The 26,258-nt window shown below is 45.4% G+C and overlaps 1 protein-coding gene across 1 annotated transcript in view; it reads left to right on the top strand.

Annotated features, from left to right (window-relative positions):
• RAMP3 (receptor activity modifying protein 3) overlaps nucleotides 1–26,258 on the top strand; it is a 1,176,415-nt gene that overhangs the window by 799,946 nt on the left and 350,211 nt on the right. The gene's annotated exons all lie outside the window — the stretch shown is intronic.

The raw sequence follows: 26,258 nt of genomic DNA, 5'->3' as shown, positions 1-26,258 counted from the left end.
ACGGCGTCAGGTGCAGGCAGCGTTACGGATTCAGCAGTGGCGTCGGTTCGGAGTCGTCCGAAGTCAATTTCCTTGGATTTCCACCAGCTTTCCTTTCAAGGGCCCAGGGACTGGATAGGGCACCACTTGTCAGAGCAGGAGTCTCTCCAGAGACTTCAGGTGCTGGCAGAGAGAAGTCTTTGCTGTCCCTGAGACTTCAAACAACAGGAGGCAAGCTCTAACTCAAGCCCTTGGAGATTTCTTCTCAAGATGGAAGGAAATCTTATCTTAGATTTGCCCTCTTACTCTGGCAGGAGCAGCACTGCAGGAAAGCTCCACAAAGCACAGTCACAGACAGGGCAGCACTTCTTCCTCAGCTATCAGCTCTTCTCCAGGCAGAGGTTCCTCTTGGTTCCAGAAAGTGTTTCTAAAGTCTGTAGATTTGGGTGCCCTTCTTATACCCATTTTAGTCTTTGAAGTCACCTTTCTTCAAAGGGGACTCACACCTACTTGTGAAATCCTGCCTTGCCCAGGCAAGGCCTCAGACACACACCGGGGGTTGGAGCCGGCATTGTCAGAGGCAGGCACAGTCCTTTCAGATGAGAGTGACCACTCCGCCCCTCCCTCCTAGCAGAGATGGCTAATCAGGAAATGCAGGTTACACCCCAGCCCCCTTTGTGTCACTGTCTAGTGCGAGGTGAAAAACAACCCAAATGTCAAACTGACCCAGACAGGGAATCCACAAACAAGGCAGAGTCACAGAATGGTTTTAGCAAGAAAATGCTCACTTTCTAAAAGTGGCCTTTTCAAACGCACAATCTCAAAATCAACTTTACTAAAAGATGTATTTTTAAATTGTGATTCCAGGGACCCCAAACTCCACATGTCCATCTACTCTCTAGGGGAATCTACACTTAAATCATATTTAAAGGTAGCCCCCATATTATCCTATGAGCGAGACAGGCCTTGCATCAGTGAAAAACTAAATTGGCAGTATTTCACTATCAGGACATATAAACCACATTACTATATGTCCTACCTTATCCATACACTGCACCCTGCCCTGGGGCTACCTAGGGCCTACCTTAGGGGTGCCTTACATGTAAGAAAATGGAAGGTTTAGGCCTGGCAAGTGGGAACACTTGCCAAGTCGAATTTACAGTGTAAAAATACACTTACAGACACTGCAGTGGTAGGTCTGAGACATGATCACAGGGTTACTTGTGTGGGTGGCACAACCAGTGCTGCAGGCCCACTAGTAACATTTTATTTACAGGCCCTGGGCACCTCTAGTGCACTTTACTAGGGACTTAACAGTAAAACAAATATGCCAATCATGGAGAACCAATTACGTACATATTTTAAACAGGAGCACTTGCACTTTAGCACTGGTTAGCAGTGGTAATGTGCCCAGAGTAACAAAAATCGTAAAATCAGAGTCCAGCACACATCAACAACCTGGGGAACAGAGACAAAAAGTTAAGGGAGACCACGCCAAGGATGAAAAGTCTAACAGAGGTAGAATTGAAATGTAACAATATGGGAGGTGGTCTGAGCACTGGTGTGGAGGCTCTGACTGCTGGCAAAAATAAGGTGTCTGAAGGTTCGAGGGCCATCTCAAAGACTATGGTGCCAACAGAGAGAGCTTGAAGAGCTTTTATATTGGCAGGACAATATTAATCTTTCGCAAATAGTAGCATATGAGTTAATAGGGATAAAACTGGACAAACTGAAATGAGTACCTGCAGAACGACCAGACAATGTCTGAGGGTCAGCAGAGGTCTCTAAGTCTACTATAGAGAGAAATGGAAAGGTCAGAAAAGCGTTTAGAAATTGACAAAGGTTTGAGGATTTTGAAGGTCTGTTTGAACCAGTAAAGAAATTGATCCAGCAGGAAGATGCAGACCCAGCAGGGGGTGGCAGCATACATGTTTTGTGACTTGTTATCTTGACCAGACCATGTTTCTGTGTTAAATGAGAGTGCAGTCTATTGGCCTCACTCATAAAGTTCTGCTTCAGTGTGACTCTCTGACTCTTGCACTGGCATTCCATGGACGCATTGAGAGCATGAATGTGGAGTGGATGTGTGAGTACTTGTGTAATAATAAGACTCTATGTGTGGTGAGTGACTGAGTGCTGAGACCAGTGGGGTGTATTGTGGATGGGCTCTGATTTAGCCTGACAAAAAATGGAGGATAGAAACAGGTTGCCCAGACAGTGGATGTATATTGACTGCATTTTTGTGGCTTGAGGGTGTGGACCCAGACACTGAAGTGAAGAAGGATGGAGACAGATCTATCCTTTGAAATTCAATGATGTCCTTGTTAGGAAAGGATTGCTGGTTAGTTCTTCCTAAGCACTGCCATTTGGTGGATGGTCGGGTGATGGGTGGGTCAACAGTTTCTGCTGTTAAAGATGAGGAAGTTTCTAAGTAGGGCCTGCCCCTTTATCTGTCCTGAATACTGCTTCAGGGAGCTGTTGACAGCCAGTGTAGAGATCGCACACTTCATTGTGCCTTTTTTGTCATGTCTAAAATCCCTATGGGAAACTGCATGGTGAAAACACGTTTGGACTCCCCCTTTTTCTCAGCCCCCGCTTGATGGATGGATCAATCCGAATTTTTCCAGACAACAGCTGAGGTGACAAGGACACTAGTTTTGAGAATTTTGTGTAGACTCATCAAACGGCACCAGAGATATTAGCAAAACAAAAACTGCGCTGTCTATGGAAAATAGGTCCTAACTATAACTACCAACAATTATATATGTATATCTAGGGATGAAAAGGATTAGCGACCCCTCCCAATCTCGTGCTGGGATCTGATTGGCTGTCAATACTTCAACAAGGAAGCTGTTGAAGTGTTGGCGGCCATCTTGGGACTTGGCTGAAGACAAGTCCCAGGAAAAAAGACTAAAAAATACAAAAGGGGCCAGGATATGAACACCCTGACCCCTTAGCTCTTGTGCTGGGTTCCCACAGCTCCCCACCTGCCCCCGGGCTAACAAGCATTTAAAAAAAAAATGTTTCCTGCAAATTTGCTAAAGAATTGTGAAACCATGGTAAATATAAAAATAACGCACTGGCTACTGTGCCTGTTTTTAAATAAGCCCGCTGTGGACCAAGTTCCCCTTAATAGGTGGCCTCCTGGTCCCCCACAGCCCCAGGGACCAACACCTCCCTGGGGCTATAATGATATATGGTCGAGGGGGCTGCACAGTCCCCGAACCCCAGGAACACCATCCCCCAAAATAAAAATGCTTTTCTAAGCTGGGGGAGGCCCAATGGCCTCCTCCATAGCCTCGGGGTTATATTAGAAACAATTGCATGCGGTCCATTTCACCCCCCATTAGTCCCAGGGATCACCACCTCACCAGGGATTCTTCAAAGTCAAAGGGGGGCTGTGCGGCCACCCCTTGAGGAGCCACTGATATTCCTTGGGACCGCCACCACCCAGGGCTGGCTCTTGCTATGTCCCGGGATACCCACCCTCGGGACATAGCTGTTTGCTTTGGCTTGGCAGCAGCTTTGCAGGTGCAGCCAAGTCACAGCAAACACTCCGGTCCTAGATAGCCAGTAAAGGGCTTGTTTTCAAACAAAAATAAAAATGTAAAAAACATGCAGGGGCCACGGGGATGCCCTTGAGGACTCTTGAGGGTGCATGTGGTCCCAAATAGCTCATAAAGGGCTAAACAAAATGGCAAAAAAATTGAATAGCTCAGTCTGAAGGTCAGAGACCTTCATATTCATGTTTCGAGTCTAGCCAGACTCGTTTCCCTCTCTTTTTTTTTACTGCAAATCTTTGAGGCTCATACGGAAAGGTCATCTTACTCTTTTTAAATGACAAATCAAATTTTCTTTTTAATTTGTCCAGAAATATATCATTCTAAGTATTTCATATATCAAAGCCTAAAAAACTGTCTCCCTCTCACTATCTTTCTCTCTTTCAATCTTTCTCCTACCCACAAACCCAAACAGACACTTACACACCCACTCACAGACCCACTACGAAACTCATGCACCTACTCATACCCTCGTGCACCCACTCACAGCCCCAGTCAGACCATCACACACCCACTCACAGACCCACTTAGGCAGTTACACACCCTCTCACAGACCCACTCAGACTGTCACACCCCAGCTCACAGACCCACTGACACCCTCATGCACCCATTCATAGACCTGCACACACACTGATGCAGCCACTAAAGCTCTGATGAATGCACTCTCATATTGAGACAGACAATCTAACAGCCACTCTCACCCCCAGATACAACCTCTCACAGCCAGAGAGACCACGGCCAACTCCCCCAGGCACAGCCAAGGGGCTGTGGACAGCATGGGGTTGGGTGGTTACAAGGGGGTGGCCGCAGGGTCTGGCTGCTAGCAACCTTTCCTGCGCATGGGTGAAGGCAGTGCACGGTGCAAGTTTGGGTGAAAAAAACAAAGGTTATAGGGATTTTATAGTTAGGAAATATAATTTGTAAAACAAAATGTAGGAATTCACTTAAAAAAAACAAGGTTACAGGGATGTTATAGTTAGGCTCACAGTTTAAACATACAAACTATAGAAATTCACCAGTTAGAGTTAGAGTTACCTCGTGCTCCAAGGTTACTATAACTAATGCCCTCACCATGCACTGCTAATTATCCCACAAATTACGGCACACATGACATCTTTGATAACATCCTTGATAATATCAATCTAATATTTGCTAAACACTTAGAAATTCAGTTAAAAAACAAAGTTTACAGGAACATTACAGTTAGGTTCATATTTTAAATGTACTAAATCAGAGAAATTCACCTGTTATAGTTAGTGTTATCAAACAACTATCACTTGTGCCCTAAGGTAACTATAACTTGTGCCCTCTCCATGCACCGTTTTTTCATCAAAAATGCTACTGCATAAATAACATTGATATTATCAGTGATGTTATTAAAGATGTTATGAGTGCCACAATGTGTAGGTAATTAGCCTAGGTGGCATCATTCAAGTATTGACAGAGAAATCTTTAAATATTAAACTCCCAAAATAAGTTGTCCCTCCTTTCACTGAAGGGGATGATACAGTGCATGGTGAGGGCACGAGTTATAGTGAATTTCTATGGTTTTTAGATTGTGCCTGCACAGCGCTTGAGCTGTGCTTGTGAAATCTATTGTGTTCAATAAAAAAATCTTCAAAGGGGTCCACATCCTGCCCCCTTGCTTTCCTTGCTTTTCAGGGGTTCTTATGCTTGTGACTTACTTTTCTTCCATTTCTTTTGGCTGTAGCACTATTTCCTCCATGTACCAATGCTTGTTCCTTGTGTGTTGACTCTTATCAGTGTCCCAAGGCTCAAGTACTGTGTTCTTCCACTTTAGTTTCTGAACTTCTTTTATTAATTGATTTGCTACTTTACTCATAGTGTGAACCCCAAAGAAAGAATCGGAGCTCTTCACAGACATAAAGAGAAATTAAGTGATATGGACTGGATGTTATGCCTCACACCAAGACTTGAAACCTGATTGCAATGACACTCCACATTCCCCCCTGGGCCGAAGCAGGCACCTTCTCTAGCTTACAGAGTCTGAGCACTGACTTTCAGGTTTCTGATTTCCAGGACCTTCCAGGGAGACTTGCCCATATTTTCCAGGAGACTGGAGGCTGTAAAGAGTAAAAAAATATATATGAAAGACTTGGTTTGAAACAGTGTGCCTGAAATAGGAGGCATACACCAACGTTGTAACAATACCTGTACCAATGACTTGGTGTAAAATAACGCATCTTTTACTACTGTGCCCAACTAACCATTTAGCACCATATGTATGCGAGGGGTTCTGTCTGAAACAGTGCATTACCAGCATGCATGAATAAGAGACTTAGGTTAAAGCATTGCCTCTTAAATAAATAGTGAGCACACATCAAGGCATTGCCACCATACACGCATGAAAGGCTCTAAAAGAAGAAGCATCTTAAACACAGTTAGCATTATCCCACTCTGCTCCATTTTAATGCTTGATAGTGGCACTGGATTTACGCACAACCCCTACGCTGGCCCTGCACAGGAGAAGACCTCTGCCTGTGATCCCGCTGCAGTTGCATTTTTATGGTGAGTGTGACAGTGTCCTAGGCACCAAGCAGAGGGCTGTAAAAGTGATTTTTATTAAACAGATCATGGGAAGGTGCTCTCAAAGGCAAGCTAAGCTCCCTTTTTCTGAGCGTGAGAGAAGCTTCTGGCTGGTGTTAGCGAGTGGCTGCAGGATAACCAACAGGCCTCACAGATGGGGCCACCACACGCCCAAGGGCACTTGTAATAATGTATTTATGTATACAGTAGGAAATCACCCAAGAAATGGATCCATCAGAGCTTTGCATAACTACTTCAGGATTGTGTCTCTGTTTCTCTCAGTCACTTTAAGAAAAGGCTCACAGAACCAAGCATGTATGAGAATATCATGATTAAAATGTGGTCAGAACATCAATCAAATGAATCTTGAGTAAGACATAAGTATTCATCAGTTTGCCATACCACACAATGTCATCCATTTTAATAATTGACAACCATTTTGAAAATGTTGATCATCTTAGGTGCTTTCACCTGATTTTGAGAAATTTACCAAAATATTAGTTATAAACAATTTTGGGAAGCAGTGATATTCATCGATGGTTCAGCGAGTTGAACTTTTTCTACCAAAATACATATGCGGTTAGCTATTGGTTGTGCTTTTAAATGTTGTCAAGGCAGCATTAAATTTTACTACATTAAAATACTTAAGTCGCAGGTGTTCTTTGAGGCTGATCTAACATGCCCCCTCTCCTTTTGCCCCTCCAGAAGAGCGTCTGTCAGGTTGAGCAAAGGTCAGTCTGACAGACAATCTTCATTTTCAGGTCAGATAGTCTCCAGGCTTCCTGAGCTGAACTTTGCTGGGCCGGGGAGGTCACAACTCCTGTGGGCGTGACCTCCTAAGCTCAGCAAAGGTCCTCCAGACCCTTCCCCTCGGTAACAAGTGTTAGTGCCACTCATTGCCTCTGACCTGGGCACTTCAGTTTTAAGCACTAAAGTGCCCAGGGCTGGTGTTAATCATTGACACCTCATCACCAAATGGGGTAGGGTCAGCAGTCTCACTTAGCCCATCCCACTCTGTGACGAGGTTGACTGCTGCCTTCTTTCATTGGTTTACCTAAGGTCAACCAAGGGAAAGCAGCAGTCCCAACCCTCCTGGATCCTCCAAGGCTGAGCTGCAGGTGACTGTGTGGGCTTTTTTTAAATGTATATTTGATGCATGTACATTTCAGTGCTTTGTAATCAACTGTGAATGGATGTGTGTGTGCGTGTGTGTGAATGAATGAGTGTATGTGAGTGCGCATGTGTGTATGGCTGTCCTGTCTGCCCCCTCCTAAAATTACTGGCCGCCGCTGATATACTTTAGCGACAGCCATTCATGAATTGTTTTCTGTCCCTGGTGGTTGAAGATGGAACATTTTGCAATTGGATTTCACCTCGATGTTGTGATACACAGCAAAAGGAATATGAACTTTTCTATCACTGTATCTGAAACGATTTGTAGAACCTATGGAAAAGGTCACTTTTCTCGATGGTGGGACATCATGAACTCTATATATTGTGCATAGGACGTCTCACGAGGACTGAAATTCAAAACCACGTCAGGGTTTGAAGAGTGTTGGAAAACTACACGATTCTCCTTGAATTTTCAAAACATGAAAGTACATTTCTTGTTCTAGTGCAAGGGCTCACAAAAGAAAGCTGTATCTGGCAAAGAATAATCTGGTAACCTTATTTGTAGAGACCATATTTAATGCTGCTTCATAACGAAAAAGTCAAAGTCTCAAAGGTTTTTTAATAAAAAAGCCACTACAAGTACAAAAAAACTACAGTCACTCATAGCATCTTGGACCACACCACAAAAAAACGTGTTTAATCATAGAGTTGAATAACCATACAATGTAAATCGATAGGATAATTAATGTAACTGTAACCCATAGAAAACATAGATATAGCCTTAGTTATAAGTGCTCCAAGTAAATCCATGTGTTGTACGGTTTGGAAAAACCTGACAGGTTTTCTAGTGCAGAAACTAAAAACAGTAGCTGGACTGGTTTTTAAATGCACCCATTAAAATGTTAATACATTGTTACAAACATTATTACCAGCTAGAGGCAGTTGCACTGACGCCTTAACTATCAGCACTTTTTGCTCCCTAAATAGTAATAATAGCTATCTGTTAAAGTCTTTGAATATGGCCACAGAGCGATTTAGTGAAACATATTTGAAGGTCTAATTGGCATAAATTACTACTACGATTGGGTAGAGACCATTTCTTGTAGACAACAGTCATTTCAAAGGTCTTCAATTTATTATAATGAATTTTCATTAAAGTTACTCGGACTCTTGCGAGTGCCACCAGAGGGTTGGGAAGTTAAATGAAATAATCGCTTGCCAATATGACCCAGATTTGTAATATGCTGAAATACACAGCTTCTAATGGCGAACTACGTGTCCACACTTGAAAAGCGAAAAGTTTTAAAGGGGACCTTAGACATGGGTAAGCAGTTTCACTGAGCAATAATGTTTTTCCAATCAATGGTGGATGTATATGCCGTTGTCCATCAAAAGTCTTTCCTTCCAAACCAGTATAGCCTGTCGCCAATCTGCCAAATTGCACGTCGACTATACCTTTCTAGGGATCAATGTGTCATCTTGTGTACACCAGAGATGCCTGAGAGATTTATCTCTTGGCTCAAAGCATATTTATTTTGAGTCATAAAACATGTTTTCACGTTTAGCTATAGACCACTTTGGCTGCCTGGGAGACATTATGTGATAGATTCCTCAAAAAAGTTCACAAGTGCGCAGAGAGGCTTTGGGCCAGCCCCCCTCAGCCTTTGTCATTCAAGTATTTGTCTTGGTTTACCAATTCTTGTATGCGCTGTCCATCAAGGCGTGGCCTTCTGAGTTCCCATAAGGTTTTGATTATGGTGCAACAAGTAGTTATTTTGTTAGCCTAGAGCCAGTGTGTGCTTATGATAATTAACTTTGCATGCATAATGCCTTTTTATTGTTGGATTATGTTTTTTTTTTGTTTAAATGTTTGCTGCCTGGACGTTTTATCCTGGCAAGTGTTAATTTTTAGTTCTGACCTAGAGCAGGACTCACCAGCCTCATGCAATCAAAACATTCACAAGGAAAATCCTACCCATGCATTAATACAAAGATGGACTCGGACTAAGCCCTTTTAGTCACTCTTGGTTTTACAAAAATTATATGTATAATATAGTTACGTGCAGAGACTTTCAGCAAGCACTCTTTACTTATTGCTCTGTTGTTGTCATTCACGTTTTGTTTCTGTCCACCATAGCATACAGCAAGGGCAATGGGTCAGCCATCATCGCTTGCACTGTGATTAATTGCATTTTGCATGATCACAAGTACACATCTGCTCAAAAGAAGTGCACTTCAGTGTTAGGGCTGGTGGGGCTGGTGGGGGCAATATTCCACTTTGCCAGTGCTTTTCTCTTTCCATTCCTTATGCTTTGTTTATTTTTGTTTGCCATTCTCATGTTTTTAAACAACGTCTCCCAATTATATTTATTTAAAGTGCATAGCACATTTTCAATGGAAATAAACTTTTTCATGATGTTCATTAAAGTTTCAGTAACTTTGCTAAAAACACCTACCTGCTAGGAAGAATCCACACAGTTCTTTTAAAAAAGTATATTCATTTCAATGTAAATTCTTTTATTTCAAACATGTAGCTGCCACATTTATATATTTTCTGTTTATTTCAGTGAATTTGCTTAATTAAAAAATACAAATTGTAACTACCTCACCAGATTGCAATATCCAGACATGTTGGATTTGCCATTGATTATTCTACTTGCTTTTGATTTACTTTTTTGTTCATACAGAAAAGCTGTATTCGCACATACAAGCTTTCTTAGAGAAGTTTTGCTGTATGTGCCTATTAAGTTGACTGCTTAGAATACAAACGTGATCTTCTGACTCCTGCTTCATAAGGACGTCATTACTAATTTGGAGGTCCTAAAAGCGGACCACCAAAGCCGTGTGGAGAATGCCACCACCTTACTGGTGGCGTCCCCACTGGGCTGACCAGTGGGAACATTGTATTATGTGTTCCCACTGGGCTGGGAACAGTGCTCCGATATTGGTATCAGCTTCTTTAGGGAAGCTGATGCCAATATCGTAGCACACTGGCACCATCGGAATGTGCACTGTCTGAAAAGCAGACAGTGTGCATTCCGATGGTCCTGGGCAGGGGGAACCCTTCACTGCCCATGCCATGGGTAGTGCAGGGGCCACCTTGTGACCCCCTGCACTGGCTTTCCATCAGCCTTTCCATGGCGGGGAAAGGCTGGCAGAAAGCTGAGTTCAGCGCCGCCTGGGCTGAGTACAATTCAGACCACCGTCACCCCATCAGGTACGATGTTCCTGAGGGGGACAAAGGTCTGTTGACGGGTCCACCTGCCAGGGTTGTAATTTGGTAGTTGGACCGCCACAGTTGTGGTGGTCTGACCCTCCCCACAGGGTTGGCCATCCTTGGACTGCCAGCCTCCTAATCAAGCCCTAATGACTCTCACTGAAGTTGCAACTTAACTGTGCAAATTAAATGTGTTGTGTAGATGGCTTTTCTCCTACCTTCTATATTGTTGTTGCCTAAGATGTTGCTTTATTATTGGATTTTCTTTCTAGGATTTCTAGGATAGCTGGGGGAAAGCCCAAGGATTACTGAACTTCTCCCCTAGGAAAAGGCAATAACTATTGGTTTTACCAATGCTTATTTTAATATGTATTTCAGTTATTGCCATTTAGTTTAAAGGCTGGCAAGGGATGGTGTCTGAATATTACGCTTTACTTTATCTTCGGTATACGCACTAGAAGTAAGGGTGCAGAGGGTGCCGGAGCACCCCTAAAATGACAATGCTGATGTTCAGAAGGTGAATGAGCAATCAACAAACATACCTTTATATTTTGTTTTCATTTTGACACTTTTATTGTGCGTTGAAAGACAGAGATCAAATATCAGCCAAGTCCTGACAAATTGCTACTTATACTTCTTACATAGAGACTGATGTTTCTTTCCTCTCTGTAACTGCAAAGTTAGCTCATTTTGTAAGATGAACTATCTGACAGTGTTACTGAAGTAAGTACAGAGATTGTGAAAGTAAATGCTGTAGGATGTCAGCTTTTTCCAAACACAGCAAAATACAAATATTTAGAGTCTGAATTTCAATTTTAATTCTGAAGTACGATGAAAGCAAATGTTTTAATAGGATGAAAACAAACCAAGACACTTTACTTGGTCATGTGCAAATGATAAATAGTTGCTGAAATGCGATTTCTTTATCATGGGTACACTATGGTTTTAGCACTAAAACTGCATGTCAGTAAGAATGCAGTGGCTATTTAAATGGAAAATATACTCTCCATAAAAGTAATAGATTTTTGACAGTCTGCTCCAAGACAGACCACCAGCTTCATACCACACCCTGGGAATGATTCATTTCCTATGCATATTCTTTGTGTGAGGACTGGATTTTTCACAATCCCCATCACTTCTGTGATATAACTGACGGCACCTCTCCTACTCTGAAATGATCCTCTGATAATTGTATATTGGCATTTAACCTTTATTGAGTCATTACTGTAGCCTATTTAAGAAATGCATTGTCACAATCGACACCCCTTCACTGGATGCTGCACAGAAACGTATCTTTCTGAGACATTGCCTCTTATGAGTTGCTTTTTAACAGATGTTGGAAGGGAGGAGCCGGTAACTTCTAAAGCTGCTCTGGTGACTGTTAATTTCCAGAATATAAAAGGCGTTGCGAAGGACATGTTTATGGGAAGGATTGACGAATGGGACAAGGAGGAGAGTGTGGAAGAGCGTGAGAAACTTCTCCTTTTCACATACACTACAGTGAAGCACACTCCACAGCAGCAAAGGCACGGCATGATTTAGTGATGCATAACTCAGGCTTCTCTTGCTTCATTAATACTAGTTTGTTCAGTGATAAAAACAGTAAGATGCAGCTCTTTCATGCCTCCTAGAGCTAGTTCTACACAATAGTCTGGATCACTGCATGTTTTGCTTTCTGTTTTCTGTCCACTTTAAAAACTTCTCCTTTCTTGATTCACCCTAACACTGATAAATCACTAGGCAATGCTTAATATAAGAATGCACTTAAAATTAATTAATTATGTGCACCTAGTACTATGTCATTTGCTGCCCACTCAGGCCTTGAGATTATGGAAATGATAAAGAAGGCTCCATGATGGGATATCCCATATTAGAGGTACACTGGGGGAGGGGAAAAGGTAATATAAATCTTAGGGTGGACAGTAACAAAGACAGACTATGACTCGGAGCCCATAAGGGATACCAGCCACTTTAGACTATAATACATCTTTTTTAAATCTATGTCCCTCCAGGCAAGTCCCTTCTCCAGCTAGTTGATCAATGGGGAAGCCCTAATCTTATTTGTAATTTTAGAGATACTTTTAATTTGAGTGATAATCAGTGAAATGAATGCTGACCAGAAGATGTCATTTATATCCTCTAGAGCGTTGGTACCAAAATGTGTGGCTACAGATATTTGTCAATGGCATAGCACTTTATTTAACCCAGACTTGTTCTTACTATATATATTTCTCAGTATCTTTCCTCATACTTTTTAACATGCAATTTGGCACAAGTCAGTTCTCGAGTGCCGACATTTTGCAGTTGCAGTATCCAGAGACTGCTAATTTTGCTGATGTGATTGGTCTAAAAATGGATATCCATAGCAGTCTCTTACAGTGGGACCTCAAAACACCCTTTGATCCTCTTCTCATCAGTATTATTGTTTAGTGTTCCATGTTTCCTAACCTGCTTATGTAACATTTGACCCTGTTATGTTTAACTCCGTCTTCATGTTGGCAGTGTCCTCCTTGTGCCCCTTGTTCCTGCTCTAAAACTGTCACAGGATATCCATTTACCACTGATCATTCCCACTGTTGTCTAACATTTCCATCCAAGGTGAACAAATATCCAATGCCATGAGAACAGCCTATCCATTTGGCTCTCTCCATGCCTTGACCGCTTCTAGCCCTGACTCATATATTGTAATGAAATTTGAATTGTATATATATATATATATATATATATACATATATATATATATATATATATATATATATATATATATATATATATATATATATATATATAGTGCTTTCTACCGCTGACAAGGTGCTGAAGTGCTTTCCACTGTGTAGCACACTACTCCGGAATCCAAGGTTAGCAGTTAATCCAGTGGTTATTGTGATTAGTCATGTGCTCTCCATTAAACATTCATGCATATACACCAGTTGGTTGATTATATTATTACCAGCGAGGGCTCATGGTGTCAATTGAATGGTTGCTGAGATAGACAGGCTGGCAGAAATTAGGTAATGTTAGGTTACATGGACAGGGTTTTAAAGAGGAGAGGGTATGTGTCCATGAAATGAGGTATTGGCCAATTTCAGAATTACAATAAGAAGGAATAAGGCATACACGACTGAAAGGAGGCAGTTACAATAAATAGAAGACATGAGAAGGATGAAAGGTAAGCACAGTGTTCCCTCTGGAAAACGAAAGGAGGAGGAATCAAGCAGAAGTAATACAAGGTCAATTTTTCATGAATGGTTTTAGGACAATAGTGGGAGAGATCTTTCTGAGATAGCAAGCAATCGGAGGATGTAAGCTGTAGAAGTAAATAACATCATACATAGTGCTCCATATGTGGGGCAGACAGCTTAAATATGCGATTACGAATATACACATAATTTAAACATTGAGAACCCAAGCCTGTTGTGTGCAAAGCGTAAGACAGACCTTTTAAACATAGGCCCTCATTATGAACACAGCGGGAAAGACCGCTCGGCCGGTGATGGCGGTAATTACCGCCAACAGTCAGGCGGTTTGGGCCACCAAATTATGAACCACCTGAAAAACAGGCAGCCTGAAAACCACTCACTACCAGCAGAGGAGTGGCGACAACGACAGCAGAGGCTGCCCACAGGCCGACAGAAAGGCCCTACCTACCCATCAAATAATGAAGCACTAGACCACCGTCAGTTCCAGGGAGGGAACCACTGCCACGCAAAGCCAGGCGGAAACAAACCAAATATAAGGAAACACTCACCGGAGGCTCACATAACACGCCGAAGCAGACATGGATAGAGAGTTACAAATCATGCCAGTCCTGCTCCTTGCCATATACCTCCACGACCAAGACCGCCGACGAAGGCGACGATGGTAAGTACGGAAGAGGTAGACACACTGGGGGAAGTGGATGTTGGTGTGTGTGCCTTTGTATGTTGGCTGTGTGTATGCCTGTGGTGGGAAGTGTGGTGCTTGTGTTTCTCAGTGTGCTTCTTGTGTGTTGAGGTGTGTGCATGGCTGTCAGAATATGTGCTTGGGACGGGCGAAAGGAAGTGTGGTGCTGGAAGGGTTAGAGGTGTTTGGAGGGGGGACGGAATGACCAGGGACACTGGCTGCCGTCAAAGAGGAGGCCAGAGCCGAAAAGTTCTCTGTAGGCCAGACACGGCACCATGAATGCCATCCAGGTAGGCATTGATCTGCTGCACCCCTGATGCTAGCCCCTGGATAGCATTGACAATGGCTGTCTGTCCTACAGAGATGGTCCTCAGGAGGTCAATAGCCTCCTCCGTGAGGGCATCAGGGCTGACTGGGGCAGGGGAAGAGGTGCCTGGGGCAAAGGAGACACCCACCTTTCTGGGTGAGCGGGCACAGCCAACTCGGTGGGGAGCAAATGGGAGGGTGGTGATGGTATGGGGTGGCGGAAGATGACACAGAATGGGTGGGCCCACTAGGGTCCGCCACCGCCAGGTAGCTCCCATCGGAGGAGGTATCAGAGTCACTACCTCCAGTTGTAGTTTCCTCCCCCGTGGTACTCCCCTCGTCCTCCAACCCACTGGTCCCCTTGGTGCCGCTCGACTCTGTGGAACCGTGGGCTGCTGCATCCCCACTCGCCGGTGCCACAGCTCCCTCACCAGATGATGCTGATGTACACAGACAACACAAGAGATCAGGGATGGGGAGACATAACAGGAGAGACACTTGTAAATAGCTGAATGGAGGTACATAACTGGTTCACACATACACCCACCGAGCAAATATTCCACCATACAGCACCTAGCGCTATACACATGGCTATGCCCCTGACTACTGGCCACAACCCTGCTCTACAGCCATTTCCTACAGCACAGAGAGACCTGAAGTACTGCAGACCTGTCCCTTACAACCTTACTTCCTATGGGGGCCATTATGTAAAATGACATCAGTCAGAGTCCCTGCCAATAGACAGCATACATACTACAGCACACTCACACATCCATCAAGGAGGCATTCAATGGTTTATGTACTCACCCCCTTGTGTCTGCTGTGCAGCCTTCAAGCGCCCATCCAGGTCCGGATATGCCACCGCCAGAATGCAACGCATGGGGGGGTCAGGGCCCGACGGGCACCCCTTCCTCGTTGGGAGGACTTCCCCAGCTAGGCCTCGCAGGTCTTCCTCACTTAGCGCCGCAGGTCCTTTCACGGCTGCCTCCAGTGGGTGCTCCGCTGGTTGTAGCAGGGTCCGCACCTTCCTGGCGATGGCATGCCTGAGTCCCCTCTTCTGATGGGCGCTGACCTATATGGGACACAGAGAAAAAGTAACACATAGGTCAGGCAATGCCCATTGGATACAGCTGTCTACACGTCCCCTATGGGACGGACACTCACAACAGCATAACAGGACCTCACACACGCACAGCATGCATCCCACAACTGTACAGTGTCAAACGTGCACAGTCATTACACACATCCATGCCCCCCAATCCACCTACTCACCAGTACCTCTGGTCGACCATAGAGCTTGGTGTACAGTGGTAGGACCCCGTCCACGAGCTTGTCCAGTTTCTCACTGGTGAAGGCCGGGCCCTTTCCCCTGCCACTCGTGCCATTTCCAGTACCAGAGTCAGGACACAGCAGCATACTCAGTGGAGTACCTGCATGCACGTAATCCAAGAGTCAAGTGAAGTTGGGGTGACGAGATGGCATACACTCGGCGGCGGTGTGCACTGTCACCACCAGCGGCGACCATGATACGCTAATATTCCCCATTGACAACCATGTTAACCAATGAATGGTCGCACGGCGGTGAACACCGCTTTATGCTATTATGCCAACCGCTGGCAGTATGAGGTCACTTCCACTACAACATTTCTGGATTACAGGGGGCAGACATTTTGGCCATTATTACGCAGTTATTAATTTCTCATTTTCCCCATGCAGGCCCTATCGTCCCCATCATCCATAGTCATGAACAAATATACATTTACTCACCACAACAGTTCTGATGTATCATTGAGGACATTTCACTCCAGTTTAACACCCTACGATGCATATGTGTCATCGACTTGAATGCCAGCAGTGCTCCTCCTAGGTACAGACCCATGTGGTGAGGGAGAGCCCCATCGGTGTACAGACCATTTGTTAATTTGGGGACCATGGTGGAGCGTTACATCATTATCAATTACTAACTCAACCGTGTTACTATTCATGAACTTTGCGCATTACTGGATCCAGCACTGAGCCCGGCTAATCGGAATCAGCATGCCATCCCTACTGAAGTGCAAGTGCTCTCTGCACTCCATTACAAGCCCACGGGCTCATTTCAAGTGACAGTGGGCATGGGTGCAGGTTTTTCACAGCCAATGTTTATCATTATACTGTCCAGATTCCTCAATGTATTTGTACAACACCTGCAGTCCTATGTGAGGCTTCCCTAAAGTGCTGACCTCCCTGCCATCAAGTCAGACTTCTTTGCCTTAGCCAACATTCCCCATGTGATAGGTGTCATCGATGGAACCCACATAGCTATAATCCCCCCAAGAGTAATTGAATAGGTGTACAGAAACAGGAAGAACTTTCACTCCCTGAACAGGCCAGGCTGTCTGCAACTGAGGGTTGTCAGTGACAGTCCTGTTTTGCACTCTTCTGAAGGTGATTTTGGCTACCCTAACATGCATTGGTTCCTGACACCAGTGAGGAATCCTAGGACAGATGCAGAGAGGAATTACAATGAGGCTCATGGATGTACTAGGAGGGTGATAGAGCGCACAGTAGGTCTCCTGTAGGCTTGATTCTATTGCCTCCATATCGCTAGGGGATCCCTGGCCTATGAGCCTGAAAAGGTGTGTAGAATAGTGGTGGCCTGCTGCATGCTGCACAACGTGGCTGTGAGGAAATCTATTTCCCTCTTGGAGGAGGAGGGGGCTGTATATCCAGACCAGCTACCTCAGAGAGGGGATGAAAGTGATGGTGATGATGAGGAGGGGGAGTATATACACTCCAGGAACCAACTGATCCAACTGTACTTCAAGTAACTAAGTGGTACTATTTGATGCTGTTGCTGTCTGTGCAGCATACTGTCGGTATGTCTCATCCTCATTGGGGGTATTGGGTCTATAGACATTGTCACTGTGACCAGGTGTTGGACTTTGTTGCGTATGCAGGGTCATCCCCAATCATTTTGCCTCCTGCCTCCTAATTTTTCTGACCTGTTGCTGTTGGCTTTTGAACTCTGAGCACTTTACCACTGCTAACCAGTACTAAAGTGCATATGCTCTCTGTGTAAATTATATGTGATTTGTTTATCCATGATTGGCATATTTGATTTACTAGTAAGTCCCTAGTAAGGTGCACTAGAGGTGCCAGGGCCTGTAAATCAAATGCTAGTAGTGGGCCTGCAGCACTGGTTGTGCCACCCACATAAGTAGCTCTGTAATCATGTCTCAGACCTGCCACTGCAGTGTCTGTGTGTTCAGTTTTAATTGTAAATTCGACTTGGGAAGTGTACCCAATTACCAGGCCTAAACCTTCCCTTTTCTTACATGTAAGGCACCCCTAAGGTAGGCCCTAGGTAGCCCCAAGGGTAGGGTGCAGTGTATGGTTAAGGTAGGACATATAGTAATGTGTTTTATATTTCCTGACAGTGAAATATTGCTGAATTCGTTTTTCACTGTTGCAATGCCTGTCCCTCTAATAGGTTAACATGGGGGCTACCTTTAAATCTAATTAAAGTGTAGATTCCCTTTGGGAGCGGATGGACATGTGGAGTTCGGGGTCTCTGAGCTCACAATTTAAAAATACAACTTTTAGTAAAGTTGATTTTAAGATTGTGAGTTTGAAAATGCCACTTTTAGAAAGTGAGCATTTTCTTGCTTATATCATTTGTGTGACTCTGCCTGTTTGTGGATTCCCTGTCTGGGTCAGTTTGACAGTTGGGCTGGTTGCACCTCACACTAGACAGTGACCCAAAGGGAGCTGGGGTGTAGTCTGCATTTCCTGGTGAGCCATCTGTGCTGGAGGGTGGAGAGGAGTGGTCACTTACACCTGAAAGGGCTGTGCCTGTCCTCACACAATGTAGTCTCTGACCCCCTGGTGAGTGACTGAGGGCTGACCTGGGCAAGGCAGGATTTCACATTCAAAAGAGACTTTACTTTGAAGTAGGCCTACTTCAAAGGAGAAATTAGGTATAAGAAGGGCATCCAAAACCACAGACTTTAGATCACTTCTGGACATCAAGAGGAACCTCTGCCTGGAGAAGACCTGAAGAGCTGAGGAGAAGTGCTGCCCTGCCTGTGACTGTGCTTTGTGGAGCTATTCTGCAGTTGCTGCTTCTGCAAGAGTAAGAGGGCAAAGACTGGACTTTGTGTGCCTTCCAACTTGTGAAGAAATCTCCAAGGGCTTGATTTAGAGCTTGCCTCCTGTTGTTTGAAGTCTCAGGGACAGCAAGGACTTCTTTCTGACAGCACCTGGAGTATCTGGAGAGACTCCTGCTCTGACAAGTGGTGCTCTATCCAGTCCCTGGGCCCTTGAAAGGAAAGCTGGTGGAAATCCAAGGAAATCGACTTCGGACGACTTCGGACTCACGCCTCTGCTGAATCCAGTCACGCCACCTGCAACCGACTCTGTGTTCTTCGCTGGAACGCGACGACCTTGGCAGGCCCGACGCCACTGCAGCCGCGCTGAAGTCCGCGACTCCGTGGAAGTCACCACACTACGTTGTGACCAATGCCACTCGAAGTGCGCAGATTCAACATTTAGCACAGACGCCGCGATCCCCGACTTTGCTCATCGACTTGTTTTCACTCTTCACCAAAGGTACTGTACTTGGGGGTCTACCCGACTCCCTGTCCAGCGCCGCTGGTATAGGATTGTTGGGAACGACTCCTTCACGACACCGTGTTAACACCTCATCGAAGCATTTTATGTTTCGAAGCACTATTTTTGAGTTAATCTTTAAAAATTCATAACTTGACTTGCGTATGTTGGATTTTTGTCGTTTTGGTCTTGTTTTGTTTAGATAAATATTTCCTATTGTTCTAAACTGATGTTGTGTCATTTTGTAGTGTTTTCATTAAGTTACTGTGTGTGTTGGTACAAATACTTTACACCGCTGAAGTTCAGCCTACTGCTCTGCCAAGCTACCAAGGGGGTAAGCAGGGGTTAACTGAGGGTGATTCTCTTTTACCCTGACTAGATTGAGGGTCCTTGCTTGAACAGGGGGTAACCTGAATGTCAACCAAAGACCCCATTTCTAACACCAGGTTTGCATGGGAATTGTGACATTATGGACAACATGTTTGACTTTTCTGTTGGCACAACCCCATGTTATATGTGGGGTGTCATTCCTACAATTAAGAAATGAATAAATTATTTCAATTACAATTGCATACATACTTCCATTTGATTCAACATAATGACAGGGGACATTTACATTGGTGAACTGGTGTTTTATTTGGTGTCAGGGCTGCCATGGTGCTCTTTACAGTGATGGGAGTGGGCTACTGGTGGATGTCCATATTGGCTACATGGCCTCAGTGATTGTTGGCAGTGGTAATATGTTCATCTGTTATTTACTGTTTTTGGGGTTGTTCTTGCATGGTGTGGACGGTGGTTCAGTGGCACACTTGGAGGACAGTTCTTGTCAGTGTCACTTCTTAGAGGGGGCCTTGGTCTTGGCAGGCGTTGCAGTGCCATATCTGGGCCTGAGGGACCGTTTGGGTGCCTGGTGTTGGCCTGAACAGGTTGAGGTGCAGGTCTTTCCTGTGTGTCCTCAGACGGTGGCACAAGATCAGATGCTGCTGCTGTTGTTGGTTGGGCTATATTTTGGCCTGTTGTAGGGGCTTCCTGGTCTGTGGGGGTCTCAGGCTGTGTTGGGACAACATGTAGCAGTGCACCTGCTATGGTGGCCATGGTGGTATTGTGCAGTTTCCACTGCTCCATGGTCTCTTGGTGTTGGTCTCTCAGCAGGTTTTGACTCTGCTCCTGGGTGGCCACAATCTGGGCCAATCTGCCCTTGGTATTGTGGCACCTCAGAGATCATGTCCTGGGCTCCAGCATCCATCCTATGGCCTATGTCTGTGCACCGGGGGAGGTATGTGGGTCTGTTGGTGGGTTTGTGGGCATGCAGGGTGACTGGATGTTGTGATTGTGGCCTGGGTGGGGTAGTGGTCCTGGTGGATTTTGGAGGGGTGGGGTGGTGCATGCATTACAGGTGTGGTTGTTATGGGGTATTTGTAGATGACTTACCCAAGTCCATTCCTCCAGTGAGTCCAGTGAGGCCCTTAGGGTGCAGGATGGCCATTACCTTTTTCTCCCAGTCAGTGTAGTTGGGTGGTGTTGGTGGAGGTCCTCCCCCAGTCTTCTGGACTGCAATGTTGTGCAGGGATGCCATGGACCTCACCTTCCCATGCAAGTCATTCCATCTCTTGTGGATGTCGTCCCTCGTGCGTGGATGGTGTCCCACTGCATTGACCTTGTTGACAATGGTCTGCCATAACTCAATTTTCCTGGTGATAGGTGTGTGCTGGACCTGTGCCCCGAATAATTGTGGCTCGACCTTCAGCATCTCATCCCCCAGGATCCTTAGCTCCCTTTCTGTGAAGTGTGGGTGCTTGGGGGGTACCATAGTGTGTGTTGTGAGTGGTGTATTATGTGGATCTAGGTGAAGGTGCTGTTGTGTGGTTGGGTGTGTGATTCGTGTGTTGTGGCGCACAGTGTCTGCTCGTGGAGTTCTCGATCTCAGTTGTCCTATTTGCGATGCAAAGGATTGTGGGGTGTGTCTGTGAGTGATTTATAGTGTTGTGGATGTGTGCCAGCTGTGTGGGTTTCAAACTTGCCAATGTGTTCAATTCTTACTGTTGGGTACCATTGCTGGCCATGGCAGTCTGTACTGCCAGTGGTTGTTCAACTTCTACTGACCGCCGCAGTGATTTGTGCATCATTATTTGGAGGGTGGGGAGTTTGTGTGCTCGGCGGTGGTGGGGTGGGATGTTCTTCAATTTCACAGACAAGATCCTGGCGGTGACTGGTGGCTGGGAAATGTTTGACAGATTCAGATCTTTTCATCTTTATATGGCGGGTTTCTGTTCACCGCCAATGGCGGGTTTCTGTTCATTGTCACCACGGCGGAGAACGGTGTTTACCGGCCTGTTCATAATGACCACCATAGTCTGGAGAACCCAAACATTGGCCCATGGTCTGTATGCTGCACAAAGAGAGTTGGTGCTCAAAAAGAAAAAGTCTCTTTGAAAGGACTTCCCTCACTTTTCTGTAATTGAAGGATTTTCACGCGCTGACAAAAAATGACAGAAAATGTAGTTATTTGATACTGGCTGAGAACGTATCGCCAGTGCACAATCAGATTTGTGCTCTGTATTATCATCTATTCCCAACCAAGTGTATGTTGTGCGAATTTGTGTATGTGGTCGGTGTAGTATGTTTATTGTATGTGTAAGTGAAGCAGATAGATGAAGTCTGTGGCTTCCATTTAGAAAGCCCCTAGCCAGTTCCTGTGCACGATAGGCTGGTGGTGTTTGAACAGACAGCGGAGAGTAGGAGGACAAAGATGACAAGGCTCTTATAGAAATTCGACAACGTCCCTTTTACTGAGAGAGGATCCTGACTAGTTCTTCCTGTGGCACTGCCACTTGGTGGATAGTGAACGGCGTGGCAGTCTCTGCTCTACAGAGTGAGAAAGATCTTTTAGGTAAAAAAAACCTTTGTCTCCTTCCTGTTCATTGTCTTTGAAGTTGTGCATGGCCAGGAGCAGATGGTTCACACTTTTTTGTACCTCTGTTGAGGGGACTCCAGACTCGAGACTATCCTGCTGTGAGAACCATCACCCCACACAAAGACTGTGGCTGCAGGACAGGGTAGTGAGGCAAGTGAAATTGGAAGCCACCCCGAACCAGTTCTCCTGCCTGCAGATATCTGAAAAAAGACAACACTTCCTGGTTTTCAGAGTGGGTTTTAAGACTTTAACAGTGGATTTAAAGGGACTTTTGCATCCTATTGTATGGGCCATTATGCTTCAGGGGCAAAGTAAGATGGCTAGATGGTGATAAATTGTGAGAAATCGAGTAAAGAAAAACATAAATGCACAGGCAGCACGTTGAGAAAGTGTGAACACAGAATATACTGTACAAACTGAGAGCACAAAAAATATAGTATACATTCAAAACAGTCATTGCATCATAAACACAGGAAACGTTGGTGACAGTCCCTCTTGCGCCACACCGCCCTTCTTGGCATGAATGCCTACAATGCTGATAGTGTATAATCCTTCCACTGTGCTGTCTGCTGCAAAGTAGCAGCAAGATTTATTTAATTGCTGCTAACGCAGTTTTCTTGGCGTCCTCTTCGATACGCTGATTGCTTTGTTATTCAAGGTTACTTATTCTTGTTTTCTTTAAATCTAGATTTTAACGTTCCAATTTTTTATTGAATTCCAGATACACAGACTGGATGTATACAACAAGGAAATATGCCATGAGGGATCGGTCTTGGTGGGTCAGGGGAGTAGCGGGTAGAACGCACTCTTTACAGACAAGCAGTAGAAATGCTCTGGAGAGTCCACCCACGAGTGAAAGAGAAACAACCCGTGGCTTGCACTGAATACAGAACAGCCATTATAAATTCATGTAAAGCGTCAGTTAAGGAATGGTGAAGATTTGCCGAGAGACATGGACAGGAGGAATGCAGCTGTAGATTCTACTTTTTAGAGCCTACACAGAAGGTCATTGGGCGCAGCACCGGGCTTGCACTGATTGCATTCAGACTGATCCAAAGGTTACACTTTGATTGTGTCCACACACAAAAATACTAGACAAAATGAGCCTAAACAACATGACATTTCACAGATGATGCAGCTATAACCTAATGTCCAGTTCATGCAACTAATATTCACCCAGTTATCCTCAAGGAATGGGCACTGGCAAGCAGACTTAGGGGGTCATTCCGACCCTGGCGGTACCGCGGATGCACCGCCAACAGGCTGGCGGTGCATCCAGGCCAATTCTGACTGCAGCGGTAAAGCCGTGGTCAGAAAAGGGAAACCGGCGGTTTCCCGCCGGTTTTCCCCTGGCCTGAAGAATCCTCCATGGCGGCGCTGCAGGCAGTGCCGCCATGGGGATTCCGACCCCCTTCCCGCCAGCCTGGTTCTGACGGTTTTGACCGCCAGAACCTGGCTGGCGGGAACGGGTGTCGTGGGGCCCCTGGGGGCCCCTGCAGTGCCCCTGCCAAAGGCATGGGCACTGCAGGGGCCCCCTAACAGGGCCCCACAAAGATTTTCAGTGTCTGCGTAGCAGACACTGAAAATCGCGACGGGTGCAACTGCACCCGTCACACCTTTTCCACTCCGCCGGCTCCTTTCGGAGCCGGCATCCTCGTGAAAGGGGGTTTCCCGCTGGGCGGGCGGCCTTCTGGCGGTCCCCCGCCAGCCCAGCGTTAAACTCAGAATGACCGCCGCGGTCTTTTGACCGCGGTACGGTCTTCTGGCGGTTCCCGCTTGGCGGGCGGCTCCTACTGCCCGCCAAGATTAGAATGACCGCCTTAGACTTCAGCCTTTGTTGCCAGGGTCAACCTAGGAGCAGAGGAGGACCATCCCGCAGCAAACAGAAGTCACAGACAGCTGGCTAAATGCTCTGGAGTATTCACCCAAAATGGACAAAGTAACTACCAATAGTATGCATGGATTACAGAAAAGCCAGGATAAATACTTAGAGGTCAACATATAAGCTACAGTTCAGCAAATCCAAGTGTGAACTGACTACAGGTAGCCACCTAAAAATTCAACAGGGTCCACCCATGAGAGGGTGCACTGGGGCAGTCAGCCAGGGTAGGTTCTCTGAGGGAACAATCCATGAGCAAAGGGATGGCATCACTAAACAGGGTGTTTTGCATTGATTAGGAGTAAGAACGTTGGTGAAAGGGTACTGCTGTGGAAGAAATTAGATCGCTAAGTTAAAGGATATGAAAGAATAGGAGGAGGATAGGTGTAAGAAAAAAATAGAGAGTCAGATGTTCTCACATTGGCCTGATATGGTATTAAGGGGAGAGGGGTAAGTATGAGTTCACAACTGAGTAATGGAAGTTTGGTTCCACGTAATAAAACATAACATATGTTTGTAAAGTGCATTTGTTTTACCACAATGGGTATTGTGAGGGTTGGGGTGTATTACATGGTATGGTTGTGTGACCTTACCATGTAATACACTTGCAAAAAACATCTTACGTCCAGTCAGGCTTGTTTTCAACATCTTTAGGTCAACCCTGGGTAGCTGTGGCTTTGAGCAGCAAGGCTTAAACAAAGGAACTATTGTAAAGCATGTAGAAGAACCAAACAGCGAAATAAGAAACTCACACAACACGAATGAAATTGAACAGCAATTTATGAAAAGAGATTAGATTTTAAAGAAAACGTAAATCTCTGTTCAACTGAAAACAAAAGCATTGGTAACAGTATAGTTTCAAAAATTTTAAAAAGTTCGAAAGAGTTGTGTTTGGCATCTCCGGCACCAAATCTGGCAGGGGAAGGTCAGGGCTACTAAGGACAATTACCTGGTCACCAAAGCATTCTCTAGTTCAATTGTGAACTTTCCAGCAAGACCGCCATAGACTTTAATGGAGTGGTCCTGATGCTGAAGATGCAGGATGCTCTGGATGCTGTTCAGTTGACAGGGGTGTGTCTGCAGTTTTTCCTTGGTCTACAGAAGAGGTGGGACAACTTTTAAGTCCTTCAAGGTCCTCTTTGAGTCAGTAGAAGGTCAGCTGCTGCTGCTGTGCTACCGGTCTCTGTACAAGGTGGGTCCAGAAGTATCCATTAATGAAGGATTGTTTACACTAGTGGGGTCCAATCTCTACTCAGACAACACTCCTGGATCTAGCAGACTTGGGTGCAACTTTTGGCAATTGAAGATTGGTTACTTGGGGTGCCCAGTGGCAGTTGGCTATGATTCCAGGAATATGGCTACCAACTTGCCTGATAGGGCTTCTTCAGCTTTGATGGCCCTGGTGCTGGTTTCAAGGGGCCCTCCAATTGACCCTTGCAGCCAATTCTTTGGCCTGGAGCTCAGGAGCATCTTTTCCTTGAACCAGGAGCCACAAGCACAGCCCTCTCTTCGATAGCCCTAGGTGCGGCAGGTGCAATCCAGCAGACGGCGCAGCCTCTCTTGCTAGGTGCAGGGATCAGATGGGCAGCCTCTCTTGCAAGGTTCATGGCTCAGAAGGGCAGTCCTTCTTTTGTCATTTTTCCAGTTCTGGCATTATCTGAGATTCTGGGTGCAAGGGGTGCTATATTGATATCCAGAAACTTTCCCGGGGAATGATGTGGTTACTAGATAATGGCCTAACAGGATCCTTCCCACCCTTTGATGACTTCTGTCCATGTGTGGCATCTAGCAATCCCACAGTGCACTATTCTGCCCACTCGCAAGATATCTGAGCCCTTCCTTGGATGTTAGAAGCTTGATAGCCCACCCTAGAGGTCTGGCTACCTGTGGGCTACACGCCCACGGGAATACCGGTTTGGGCACTGGCCTCTCTTCTCTGTTCCCACCACCAGCCTATCTACCTGAACAAAGGGGCAAACCTTTTAGTAGTGTGATGGCCATTTGCCTGCCAAATGTGGCTTCACCTTTGAAGCTTGCCTTTTAAGTTGTTTCATGCGTGTGGGAGGTAACACCTAACTCTGTAGCAGACTGCCAGTGTTCCTAAGCCTGGAAGTCATTCACACTACTTTCCAGGAGGGCAGAAATCTCTTTGGAGGCTAGCAACCATGTGAGGCCACTAGAAGAACGGGGCTATAGAGTGGCAACTTTCTAAAAGTTGCCTTTCTTTAAAGGTAACATGAAATTTGACTTGAGCATCAAGTCGTGTTTAAT

The sequence above is a fragment of the Pleurodeles waltl genome, chromosome 2_1, assembly GCF_031143425.1.
Source record: "Pleurodeles waltl isolate 20211129_DDA chromosome 2_1, aPleWal1.hap1.20221129, whole genome shotgun sequence".
Lineage (NCBI taxonomy): Eukaryota > Metazoa > Chordata > Amphibia > Caudata > Salamandridae > Pleurodeles > Pleurodeles waltl.
The sequence above is the reverse complement of the archived record's forward strand: the minus strand, read 5'-3'. Positions and strand labels throughout refer to the sequence as shown.